General features: G+C 43.2%; 1 long non-coding RNA gene across 1 annotated transcript; it reads left to right on the top strand.

Annotated features, from left to right (window-relative positions):
* The first annotated feature begins 2,776 nt into the window (after positions 1-2,776).
* On the top strand, positions 2,777-9,051 carry LOC142246182 (uncharacterized). The gene is made up of 3 exons (XR_012724886.1): positions 2,777-2,851; positions 5,475-5,511; positions 8,635-9,051. It is a non-coding gene; the product is annotated as an uncharacterized LOC142246182 (long non-coding RNA).
* The last annotated feature ends 249 nt before the right edge of the window (positions 9,052-9,300 follow it).

The following is a 9,300-nucleotide window of genomic DNA, read 5'->3' on the forward strand; positions in this document are numbered from 1 at the left end:
AGTTCGCTCCCCCAGGCAAGTGAACGGTACCTTGGGTCCAGTAGACCCACTCATACAGTGCTCGCCCCGCGAGCGTAACATGAAGGCATTGGGCCAAGCAGGTATCATCATGGCTGACAACATCCCCATTGTCCAATGCCACCTACCAAAGGATCCACCACCACTGTCCCACCAAAGACAAACAAGGACAGACGAACCATCACAAGTCATGTTTTCCCTTTCTCTCTAAGGTTGGAGGTGGGTATCCTTCAATGTGTGCAGAGTTGGCATCTACCAACACCATGATTTATGGTAATTTTTTGCTACAGTATTTCTTTTGCATAATTTTGACTTTTTTTGGTCTTAAGCCTTGTTTTCCCAAAAGATTCCATCTCTGGATCTACATAATACTGTACATATTTTATGTATTTTATAATTCAGGCAAAGTGTCAGTAGCTGGAGGATGTGGTGAACCAAAACTACACATATCATTGTAAATCTGCAGGCAAGTTATAAACTTACAAGTTCAGATTTCAAAGTGGATTGAAAACTTCTTACAACGAAGAAACAAATATTAATTACAAGGAAACACAAGACACAAAGGGAGGGGTCCGGCGGCCGGCCGAGCCCTCTACAGATGCACGTCTCTTGTGGGCACTTAAGGAAGGAGAACTCGAAGAGAGGAACTTAAGTGGTCACAAAGTCACCAAATTTCCTGTTATTTTTAATGTTAGTTTGAAGTCTCCAGCTGTTATTAACCCCGTGATGGACCTTAACGAGAAATTAATTGTAAGGCAGTTCTAACTGCTCGGGGGCAGCAGCCATCGTGGCAAAGTCTGAACTGTGTGTTTATAATATAGAGAGAATTATCATTCCGATTTATGACCAAGTCTATCAGAGGTTTATGATCTCTACATTAATTGTCCCTGCACTATGACATGACTGTATACATTATCCTCATATTATGAGGCTATATTATCCTGTGTCATTACATCACTGTAATTCCCAACCATCATTTACGATATCACTGTGTGTATTATCTCTGTACTGTGACATCACTGTGTGTATTATCCCTATACTGTGACATCACTGTGTGTATTATCTCTGTACTGTGACATCACTGTGTGTATTATCCCTATACTGACATCACTGTGTGTATTATCCCTGTACTGTGACATCACTGTGTGTATTATCTCTGTACTGTGACATCACTGTGTGTATTATCCCTGTACTGTGACATCACTGTGTGTATTATCTCTGTACTGTGACATCACTGTGTGTATTATCCTTGTACTGTGACATCGCTGTGTGTATTATCCCTGTACTGTGACATCACTGTGTGTATTATCTCTGTACTGTGACATCACTGTGTGTATTATCTCTGTACTGTGACATCACTGTGTGTATTATCCCTGTACTGTGACATCACTGTGTGTATTATCCCTGGCGGCACGGTGGCTCAGTGGTTAGCACTGCAGTCTTGCAGCGCTGGGGTCCTGGGTTCAAATCCCACCAAGGACACTATCTGCAAGGAGTTTGTATGTTCTCCCCGTGTTTGCGTGGGTTTCCTCCGGGTTCTCCGGTTTCCTCCCACACTCCAAAGACATACAGATAGGGACTCTAGATTGTGAGCCCCAATGGGGACAGTGTTGCCAATGTATGTAAAGCGCTGTGGAATTAATAGCGCTATATAAATGAATAAAATTATTATTATTAATTATTATTATTACTGTGACATCACTGTGTGTATTATCTCTGTACTGTGACATCGCTGTGTGTATTATCCCTGTACTGTGACATCACTGTGTGTATTATCCCTGTACTGTGACATCACTGTGTGTGTTAACCCTGTACTGTGACATCACTGTATTATCCTTGTACTGTGACATCACTGTGTGTATTATCCCTGTACTGTGACATCACTGTGTGTGTTAACCCTGTACTGTGACATCACTGTATTATCCTTGTACTGTGACATCACTGTGTGTATTATCCCTGTACTGTGACATCACTGTGTGTATTATCCCTGTACTGTGACATCACTGTGTGTGTTAACCCTGTACTGTGACATCACTGTATTATCCTTGTACTGTGACATCACTGTGTGTATTATCCCTGTACTGTGACATCACTGTGTGTATTATCCCTGTACTGTGATATCACTGTGTGTATTACCCCTGTACTGTGACATCACTGTGTGTATTATCCCTGTACTGTGATATCACTGTGTGTATTACCCCTGTACTGTGACATCACTGTGTGTATTATCCCTGTACTGTGAGATCACTGTGTGTATTATCCCTGTACTGTGACATCGCTGTGTGTATTATCCCTGTACTGTGACATCACTGTGTGTATTATCCCTGTACTGTGACATCACTGTGTGTATTATCCCTGTACTGTGACATCACTGTGTGTATTATCCCTGTACTGTGAAATCACTGTGTGTATTATTCCTGTACTATGACTTCACTGTGTGTATTATCCCTGTACTGTGACATTACTGTGTGTATTATCCCTGTACTGTGACCTCACTGTGTGTATTATCCCTGTACTGTGACATCACTGTGTGTAGTATCCCTGTACTGTGACATCACTGTGTGTATTATCCCTGTACTGTGACATCACTGTGTGTATTACCCCTGTACTGTGACATCACTGTGTGTATTATCCATGTGCTGTGACATCACTGTGTGTATTATCCCTGTACTGTGACATCACTTTGTGCATTATCCCTGTTCTGTGACATCACTGTGTGTATTATCCATGTTTTGTGACATCACTGTGTATATTATCCATGTTTTGTGACATCACTGTGTGTATTATCCTTCTATTGATTTGACCATCCATAGCTGCCTTTACTCTTTAAAAGGTACTGTATCTGGTTGCTCCTTGCTGAATATAGCTCAGTGTTGCTCCTGCGGTACCGGTCCTTATTTTAGTGATCCAGAACCTGATGATCTGTCATGTGCTTTCCTGTGTCTTCATTAAGCCTACTTCTGGGTTAGCATCATGCTGATGGTCCAAACCTGGCTATCAATAAGCCTACTTCTGGGTTAGCATCATGCTTGTGGTCCGAACCTAGCTACCATTAAGCCTATTTCTGGGATACCATCATGCTGGCGGTCCAGACCTGGCTAACATTAAACCTACTTCTGGGTTAGCATCATGTTGACGGTCCATACCTAGCTACCATTAAACCTACTAATTGGTTAGCATCATGCTGGCGGTCCCGACCTAGCTACCATTAAGCCTATTTCTGGGTTAGCATCATGCTGGCGGTCGAGACCTGGCTATCATTAAGCCTACTTCTGGGTTAGCATCATGCTGATGGTCCAAACCTGGCTATCAATAAGCCTACTTCTGGGTTAGCATCATGCTTGTGGTCCGGACCTAGCTACCATTAAGCCTATTTCTGGGATACCATCATGCTGGCGGTCCAGACCTGGCTAACATTAAACCTACTTCTGGGTTAGCATCATGTTGACGGTCCATACCTAGCTACCATTAAACCTACTTATTGGTTAGCATCATGCTGGCGGTCCGGACCTAGCTACCATTAAGCCTATTTCTTGGTTAGCATCATGCTGGCGGTCCAGATCTGGCTACCATCAAGCCTACCTCTGGGATAAGGGACAGCACAGGGTCCCTATTCTGAGGGCCAGCTTAGAGGTCTCTGCTCCCGTTACCCCAACACTCCCGTGACAAACTCTTCTGGATTTGATCCATCAGTTTAATAGGGATCTTGGGCTGTTTATCGGCACATACCGGCCTCTTCTCATTGTCCTCCTCACTGTGTGTGGTCAGCTATTAGACTTTCTTTGTGAATTTCAACTCTTGGGACTTTTTTTTTCCCCTTCTTCTAGGGGCAGGAAAAGAATGGTCTCTAACGAGGGAAACCCTGTGAAATGAATCGCTGACCAAATGAACAAGCTCATTGTTTTAACCATTATAAACACAGAATAGATCTTGTCAAATCCCACAACTCCATCTCCTTGCCAAATGAAAGGTCTTTGTTTATTCTAAGTAAGAGCCATTGTGGTTCCTGCACACAAAACAGCTTCTTATTAACCCAATACATCCTGAAGAATGTCAGCCGGCCATTGTGCTATGGGGGGAGGCTTGTGCCCTGGAAGGGTCCTCTGTAAACAATCCATTTGCCCCTCTTTGTAAACGTATGAATGGGCCGGCATGATGGTGCATCTGGGCAGGTGGCATTGAGGGCTCGGGTTCTGTGTGTTTACCGGGAACCTGCGGCCATCGGCGACTGCACCTAGACATCTGTCTATAGGGTGATGCGCGGTTATTTGCTCCTTGTCTGTACATATAGCACAATGTTTGCCTTTCTTGCATTTCTACCGACACAAGGGGCTCGGACCTGAACAGTTTCCAGGATCCTTTTTTGTTCTCCTGCCACATGCAAGATAAACCAGTTGATGTAATGGAAGGAAAATGTCCATTTAAAAAAAATAAACAGACCCGTCATATGTACATTTCCCCTTCTTCAGTTTGCTTTTCCCATTAACCTGAATTAAAAGCAAGTATATATACAGATCTGGCAAAAATTGTCAGTTTTTCTGATTATTCTCTTTATATTTTTCAGTAAAATGTAAATTGTTCTTTTATTCTATACACTACTGACGACGTCTCCGAATTTCCAAGCAATACATTTTGTATTTATTTTCTGAAAATGAGAAATGGTCAAAATAACAAAACAATGCATTGTTTTCAGACCTCAAATAATGCAAAGAAAACAATGTCATAATCATGCTTTCCACCAGTCTTTCACACTGCTTTTAGGGGACCTTATGCCACTCCTGGCGCAAAAAAGCAGTTCTTCTTTGTTTGATGGCTTATCCATTGGATTATCCATCTTCCTCTTGATTACATTCCAGAGGTTTTCAATGGGGTTCAGGTCTGGAGATTGAGCTGGCTATGACAGGGTTTTGATGTGGTGGTCCTTCATTCACACTTTGATTGACCTAGCTGTGTGGCATGGTGCATTGTCCTGCTGGAAAAAACAGTCCTCATAGTTAAGGAACATTGCACAACTTTTACCAGAAAGTCTGGGACACCGCACCTCACAGACTAACAAAGACAAACTATAGCTGTCAGTGGTGGAAAGTTTCCACCAGCATAAATAGGAGTGGAGCAGATGTGACAGGCCTTTTTTGTGACCAAAGAAGCAAACAGACCAGCAGAGATTAACTCTTCCTAGCCTGCCTATGAATCAGCACACAGCAGCTTGATGTCCCATTCTGCCTGTGTTGATCCCAGACACCAGAGAAACCATCGGGCGGAGTGTCAGAATCTGCAATATGACCAGAGCGCCCAATGCCACCATGCCAATAGGCAAAGTTTGGGGGGCACAAGCATTCCGAAATGCTACAGTATCTGACCCAATCAGTTAAGTGGAGGAGTATGTTGCAGTTCCAGGGTGCTGCTATACAGGCAAAAAAACTGTGAAAATGTTGCAAAAGCTTTTTTATTTTCAGGATCGTTGGAGGGCCCCATCATGACCATAAAGTGAAGGTAAATCTTTGTAATATCATATGAATGGTAATGGACCTTGACACTTTACTTTCAAGGATATGCAAAAACTATCCTATAAACTATGTCCTGAATGCACACGTGGATTCCAGGATTTACCGATGAAGAAGTGTCCTGGGGTCATACATAAGAAAATTCGGAAGTGATATTTTCTAAGTGTTTTTTACAGATCTCGAGACTGTTCAATCTTGAAATTTTGAAGGTCTCCCCTTATTCTGACTGTTTCAAGAGAATTGGCAAGTATATAATTGAACAGAATTTTATTGTAAAACAAATAGCAAGATATTGAAGCTACTCATGACATGGAATATAGGACTCCAATGATAAACTTAGGGACTGAGAAGTAGAAGATGGGTCACCCACTATATGGGTATGAAACAGCCACTACTTACTGGCAGGATGGACAGAAGAATAGTCAGGAAAGTCGGGGTCTGGTAACAGGAGGGCACGTATGAACTCAAAGAGTAAACAAAGGTATAGTCAGGTCAATATCTGAGGGTCAGAAATCCAGGACAGCATGTAATAGGTTCAGGGAGAAAACAGAGACGTGGTCAGGTAACAGTCCGAGGTCAATAGGCAGGAGGTAATGACTGGGACAGGGAGCGGGCAGAGAAAAGTCAAATAACAATCCGGGGTCAGAATACAAAGATCAGAACACTAGCAGAGGCATCAGCAGAACCAGAAAATAAAACTGGCAAAGTTCTGGGCGAGCATGCTCAGTAAGAAGCCTGAGCAATTACCAGTAAGGAGGAACACCTGCGTATTCAGCACCAACATGGAATCCTGAGCTGTAAAACAAGCTGCTAACTTAGGCTGCTTTCACACATCCGTTTTTTGCCGTCCGGTACAATCCGGCAAAAAAAACTGATGCCACGGATCCGGCGAAAAAACTGATTCGTTGCATCAGTTTTTCAATGCATTCCTTCCGGTTTTTGACGGATCTGTTGTGCTACTGAGCATGCGCAGTTCAAAAAAACTGATTTTTTTTGCCGCATTGTGCCGGATCCGACATCCATAGACTTCCATTATAAAACACGCCATACAGTGCCGGACCCGGCGCGATGCAGTTTTTCGCTGGAGACAAAAAGTGTTCCCCTTAGCGTTCCATCCGGCCGCCAAACAATCAAATTTTGCCGGATCTGGCAAAAGCCGGATGCAACACAAGGCCATGCGGCACAATCCGGCGCTAATACAAGTCTATGGGGGAAAGAATGGATCCCGCAGCAATAAACACCGGATCTGTTCTTTCCGTTTTTTACCGGATTGTGCCGCACAGTGAAAAATGGATGTGTGAAAGCACTCTTAGTAACTCAGGAAGGTGCAGCAGAGCATCTCCAAAGGCAAGATGCTCTGCACAGAGGAATCATGGAACTGTCAGGTATGTATTTCAAGAAAACCCGGCAGAGCAGCTTCCAGTCTGCAAGATGCTCTGCACAGAGGAATCATGTAACTATCAGTAATGTATTTCAGGAAAATCCAGCAGAGCATCTTCTAGTCTGCAAGATGCTCTGCACAGAGGAATCATGTAACTATCAGAAATGTATTTCAGGAAAACCCAGCAGAGCATCTTCTAGTCTGCAAGATGCTGTGCATAGAGGAATCATGTAACTATCAGTAATGTATTTCAGGAAAACCACCAGAGCATCTTCTAGTCTGCAGGATGCTGTGCATAGAGGAATCATGTAACTATCAGTAATGTATTTCAGGAAAACCCAGAAGAGCATCTTCTAGTCTGCAAGATGCTCTGCACAGAGAAATCATGTAACTATCAGTAATGTATTTCAGGAAAACCCAGCAGAGCATCTTCTAGTCTGCAAGATGCTCTGCACAGAGGAATCATGTAACTATCAGTAATGTATTTCAGGAAAACCCAGCAGAGCATCTTCTAGTCTGCAAGATGCTCTGCATAGAGGAATCATGTAACTATCAGTAATGTATTTCAGGAAAACCCAGCAGAGCATCTTCTAGTCTGCAAGATGCTCTGCACAGAGGAATCATGTACAGTAACTATCAGTAATGTATTTCAGGAAAACCCAGCAGAGCATCTTCTAGTCTGCAAGATGCTCTGCATAGAGGAATCATGTAACTATCAGTAATGTATTTCAGGAAAACCCAGCAGAGCATCTTCTAGCCTGCAAGATGCTCTGCACAGAGGAATCATGTAACTATCATTAATGTATTTCAGGAAAACCCAGTGGAGCATCTTCTAGTCTGCAAGATGCTCTGCATAGAGGAATCATGTAACTATCAGTAATGTATTTCAGGAAAACCCAGCAGAGCATCTTCTAGTCTGCAAGATGCTGTGCATAGAGGAATCATGTAACTATCAGTAATGTATTTCAGGAAAACCCAGCAGAGCATCTTCTAGTCTGCAAGATGCTCTGCACAGAGGAATCATGTAACTATCAGTAATGTATTTCAGGAAAACCCAGCAGAGCATCTTCTAGTCTGCAAGATGCTCTGCACAGAGGAATCATGTAACTATCAGTAATGTATTTCAGGAAAACCCAGCAGAGCATCTTCTAGTCTGCAAGATGCTCTGCACAGAGGAATCATGTAACTATCAGTAATGTATTTCAGGAAAACCCAGCAGAGCATCTTCTAGTCTGCAGGATGCTGTGCATAGAGGAATCATGTAACTATCAGTAATGTATTTCAGGAAAACCCAGAAGAGCATCTTCTAGTCTGCAAGATGCTCTGCACAGAGGAATCATGTAACTATCAGTAATGTATTTCAGGAAAACCCAGCAGAGCATCTTCTAGCCTGCAAGATGCTCTGCACAGAGGAATCGTGACATTGGGCATAACTAGAGAGGGGCTGGTGGGGCATAAACCCTAGGTGCCAGGGGGTCGCCAAAAAAACCTGCAGTAGTTGAAGAAGGAAGCCCTGGCTATTCCCCAGCCCACTAATATTACTCAATCATTAGAACCTAAATCCTCTATTAGTCCTACCGACATCTCCTGCCTTGGGGCACTGGGCAGACTTTCTAGCTTTCCATTACAACAGAGGGAGGTAATTGGTACAGTAACGCTTCATTTTTCTCCTTTTGTCTTCTGTTCCACCCATCTTTGCTGATCATAGGTTGTATTTCGCTCATATTGCAGCTCTACAATGGAGGGAAACTCGATCCCCGGGTGTCAAAGAGAAGCAGGTTTGATGGAATTTCCAGTGGCAGATGGTGGAGAGACAGGGAGAGAATGAGGCTGCCTGGAGGCAATCGGGAACACAACACCCTGTGACCAACCCAAGGAGACATTCAGCCAAAGGTGCAACACTAACAGCCTCACAATGCAGATGCCTCCATTGTGCGGAGCAGAACCAAGGCCAAGCCGAGCGAACAGAGAAACATGTGTCCAGGAACAAACATGTCCTATGTTCTGAGCCCCGGCCTTTGTCTGCAGCTCTTTACTTTCCGTCCTTCCATCTCCGTCTTTCTCCTCTCGCTGGTATGAAAACCAATCCTCTGCTCAGAGAGAAATGCCGCCATCTGCACGGGATAAATAGGATTTGATTTCACTTAAAATTCAAACAAATAAAGAAAGCGAGTGAATTACCTTTTCTTTCTTACTGAAGGAGATGTTTCCATTTCTGAGCAAAAAAGAAATACAAGGAAATGTGGATACTAGTAGGAGGTGGTGTTTCTGGAGCACAAATAGGGAGTGGGGAATGGCGCCAGATTTTTACATCAATTGAATAAAGAAATAAAATATGTCACATAATACATTTATAATGTGTTTTTCACATTTGCTATGTTTTCTGATAAGCTAGAT

This window comes from Anomaloglossus baeobatrachus, chromosome 7 (assembly GCF_048569485.1).
Source record: "Anomaloglossus baeobatrachus isolate aAnoBae1 chromosome 7, aAnoBae1.hap1, whole genome shotgun sequence".
In the NCBI taxonomy this organism is placed as follows: domain Eukaryota; kingdom Metazoa; phylum Chordata; class Amphibia; order Anura; family Aromobatidae; genus Anomaloglossus; species Anomaloglossus baeobatrachus.